The 4,476-nt window shown below is 33.2% G+C and overlaps 1 pseudogene; it reads left to right on the forward strand.

The window, feature by feature from the left end:
* The first annotated feature begins 2,817 nt into the window (after positions 1 to 2,817).
* LOC120154397 lies at positions 2,818 to 3,377 on the forward strand (annotated as a pseudogene).
* Positions 3,378 to 4,476: the final 1,099 nt, after the last annotated feature.

The raw sequence follows: 4,476 nt of genomic DNA on the forward strand, positions 1-4,476 counted from the left end.
AAAAATTATTGGATCAAACATCCTAATATACATATATATACAAAAGACTTAAAAAATTTAGAGACCCTTATAAAAATTGGGCCCTGTGCGGTTGGGCAGCCCGCACAGGCCCAAAACGGCCCTGTTGATGGCGTATCACCTTGGGCATCTGCGCAGTTTGGTAACGAATCAACTACCCTTATATGAACCACATCTCCGGAAAGTGGAAACATTTAATCTTTATCTATCTTGGTTTTCATTACCAATCAAAATGTCTTTAAATGACCTGAGATCCCTTAAAGAGGAAGACATTTTCCATACCTCTTGTACCCTCTCCTTTTTCTTTGGAACGCTAAAGCTCCGGTTCGAAGTAAGGATACCCTTACGGGGCAACCGTGTATCATTCTCACATCTCCCATTTCAACAAAATGTATAGCCTTGCCAAGTTTCTGAACCTAACGAAAGGGAACATCGATTCCTTCATATTCCTGTTCGGGTTCCAATTGACATTCAGTACCACTCCAAACACTTGATAGAGTTCCTTCAAAGCCTTATGATACTCTCTTGCTAACATTATCCACAAAAACTAAGACTCGAAATTGACTATGGTCACATCTCGTTTCTCTTGCAGCATTTCTTGTCCACGACGGATCAAGTCTCCTATCTCCTATTTCATTTCTTGCCCGCGATTGTTCATTTCTTTGTTCTCCTACATCAATCCTTCCGCGCCGTAACACTTCTCCTTTCTCCTGCAACGATCCTTCTCCACGACGATCACTTTTTCTTTTTTCTACGATAATCTTTCTTTTCGATTGTTCACCTCCCGCCATTCTCTGGTTTGATATTTTAATTTATAATTAAATTTAAATAAAAATTTGGATCTCGGGCGAACACAGACTTAGGGCCCATTTGAAATACATTAATCAAGCGTTCTTAATAAATTGTTATTATTTTTTAAAATTTTAAATTCAAATATTATATATTTTATCTTAAATTTATTAAAATAATAATAAATGAAAATATTAACTATTTTTAGTACAATATTTTAGTAAATAAAAATGTAACTGTTTGCTTTAAAAATTATAACAATAATTATACAATTTCTAATTAATATTTACGAAGGACTTAAATATAAAAATTACAGCACCGAATCGCCGCTGTTAAAAGCTCCATCTTGACCAAATTGGGAATACTGCAATCATTTCTAGAAGGCTCAGTTCGTTTTCCTGGCGTGGTAGTTTACGGTTTACTTTTAACTTGGCTCGATAGAATAGGTTGGATTAAAAAGAGGAGAGCCATCAACGAAGTTTTACAGTAATTAAAAATATTTACTGATTTTTTTATTATTTAAATAATAAAATTGTAAAAAATTACTTTAAATATTATTATTTATTTAAAATATCAATGATTTTTAACATTTCCGATAAATACCTATCAATAATAAAACCGGTATAAAAAATAACAAAACTGATAGAAATATTAATGTTTCCAGTAATTTTTTACCGGTCTTTTATTTAAATAATAATAAAACCGGTAACACATTTTTTAACCGTATATTATGACTACCGCACGTGATCATTTCCCGAGTCAACAAGGAAATAGTTAAAAAAAAAAGGAATGAAATAAATTTTGATGGGGTTGGTAAGAAATGTGTAGTAACTTTGGTCTTTCAATACTCTTCTGCCCATTAAGTAGGATATTCTTTAATTTTTAAAATTTTAAATAAAATAGTTCTAATTAAAAAATAAATTAAGATGGATTAAACTCAGCCTTTTAATACAAAATCTAACATAAGATTTGGTTTGAATTTAATCAAAATTAACGATCTGATTAAATTATCATCCATAATAATTTAGGTCTTATTGTTATCTTTCGGCTATATATAACATGATTAAATTAGAAAGCATTACGTGACATTATGAGATAATTTAATTATTTAAAATGATTATATATTAAGTTATCTCGGAGTTAAAAATGATTACGAACCATAATTTTAGTATTTGAATGTACTGAAGAAATACTTTAAATATTACTTAATAATTTTGAAAATGGATACAATTAACATGCAGATAATAGTAATAAATTAGATTTTAGTAACTGGGTAACAGGAGAGGATTGGCTAGTTAAGTGTAAAGTCCAACGCCACGTGGAGTAAACCGCGTTGTCAATAGGAAAGCCATTCTGTTTATGGAAATGGTTCTGTTGTTTCATCTTGAAACCCATTTTCTTCAATTATTTAACTCTGGATCTTCAAGATTTATCCCTTCTTTTAAAAATTAATGATTATACAGAAAAAATTGTGTAAATTATACAAAGCCTAGACCTTGAAATTCCTCAACAATGGTGGAACATGCAATACGATTCATGCATAACCTTATCAAAGCAAGTCTTCTTAGTGTATTCCACCATGCAAAACTATCAATCTCCTTCCATATCTTTTGGATTGTTCATTAAAATCATTACTTTATTTAAGGGACCTGATTACTATTTCACCTAACAATATTCCGTCCAAGTTAATTGCAGTAAATATATTTTCTGTTTAATTTATTTCAGTTTTTAGCGTGAATCCAACATCCATACCAACCATGAAACTTATATATGTTTAAAATAATATTTAAGAAAATAAATAGAGGGAAATTGGGCATGAGTGCATCATTCGAAACTCAAAACTGTGCCACATGCACGCATGACAGCCTCGACGCACTGGCCGTAGCTACTGGGAAGCTCACTTCCTCCATAATATTAATTCAGTCCCCACCCTTCGCCAACACTTCCCTATATATATATTTATACATATTGATATCATCCATTAAAGCATCACTCTTCTTTCGACTTTGAATTATTTCTTTGTTCTGCAGGAGATTAATTAAATGGAACACGGCAAGAGTTAGTCCATCAAGTTACAGAGGTGTGCGTCAAAGGAAATGGGGGAAATGGGTGTCTGAAATCCGGGAGCCAGGGAAGAAGACCCGAATATGGCTCGGAAGCTACGAGACAGCCGAAATGGCAGCGGCTGCCTATGACGTGGCCGCACTACACTTCCGTGGTCGAGCTGCTCGCCTTAACTTTCCGGAGGTCGATACCCTTCCACGTCCTGCTAGCTCCACTGCGGAAGACGTTCAAATGGCAGCTCAAGAGGCGGCACTGAGCTCGGTCGAAGACCCAAGTTGAGCTCGGAAGTGGGTTCGGATGTAGTGGGGTGGGAGCCTTGGTCCAATTAGGCCGGACTGTCACCGAGCCAAATTCAGGCTATCAATGAGTTCCCACTGGATTCTCCCAAGATGGGGATGGAACTGGCGGGTGCACTTTTGTTGGCTGATCCAATCATGTGTGGGGTTGAAGATGCCGAGTTCATGACTGAATATGAAGAAATCCTGGTTGACCCTATTTGGGATTAAATTTTTTACCACACGGGTCGTCTTTTGATATACTGTCGGTTAAGTCTTTCAATTTAATTTCATGAGTAAATTAAAAAATTTACTCGTTGATTTGAAAACTGACTCACAGTATATCAAGTCAAATAAAATTCCTGCATACACCACCCTTTTTTTAACGGGGGAAATTATACAAAAACTGTGGAGCTAGGCGACAATGCTTGCAACTTGCAAGTAGCATACACATTACATAATATAATTAATTAATCAATTTCATAACAAGGATGACAGTTAAGAGGTTTGTTTAGGATTTGGATTTGGGTTCTAGTAACCCTTTCCCCCTTTTTTTAGACTGTGAGTATATATGAACCTATGTGGTTGGAGAGGCTTTGGTATTAAGTTGATTAGAATTTAGTATGTAATTAGTGTTTTAGTAGAAGAATTGAAGGTTAATAATATTTTCTACTTTATTTTGGAATGTATATCAGTTCCCCTAGTGTTATTGCCCATTATGAAAGGATTATCAAGTGTGCATTGACTAGGGGTTGAATATTATAATTTAAGGGTGTGTTTGGTTCACGAATGTAAGATTACCAGTGTGAATAAAAGATTACAGGGAATTAGATTACTGATAATGTTGTATTTGTGTTTGGTTGGTTTAGTATGAAGGTAAGATTATCATGTTTGGTTAAAGGAATAAAAGTTATTAGAATGTATATTTTTACCAAATTGTCCTTATTATATATTTATTTTTTTAACAAGTTGAATTCTACTATAATATTATTATAATTAATTTAATGAAGTGTAAAATTTTATTTTAACCCCTGACTTCATATAAAATTATAATTATGGACTTTTTTTGTAAATCTAAAATAGTATAAGGATAAATTTGTAATTTAACATCGTAAAATTTTTATTATTCAACGACAAAAGAAGGATAATTTGAAGAAAAAAAAATTAAGGGTATTTTAGTTCAAATAGCCGGTAATCCAACAATACCTAAGGGAAAGTGATAATCACATTCCCGGTAATATACAAAAAAAAAAGACATTGTTTGTAATAAAAAATTACCGAGAATAAGATTATCGGCCAATCAACGGGAAATGAGGATTTCATTACCCCA

The sequence above is a fragment of the Hibiscus syriacus genome, unplaced genomic scaffold, assembly GCF_006381635.1.
Source record: "Hibiscus syriacus cultivar Baekdansim isolate YM2019G1 unplaced genomic scaffold, ASM638163v2 tig00111129_pilon, whole genome shotgun sequence".
NCBI lineage: Eukaryota > Viridiplantae > Streptophyta > Magnoliopsida > Malvales > Malvaceae > Hibiscus > Hibiscus syriacus.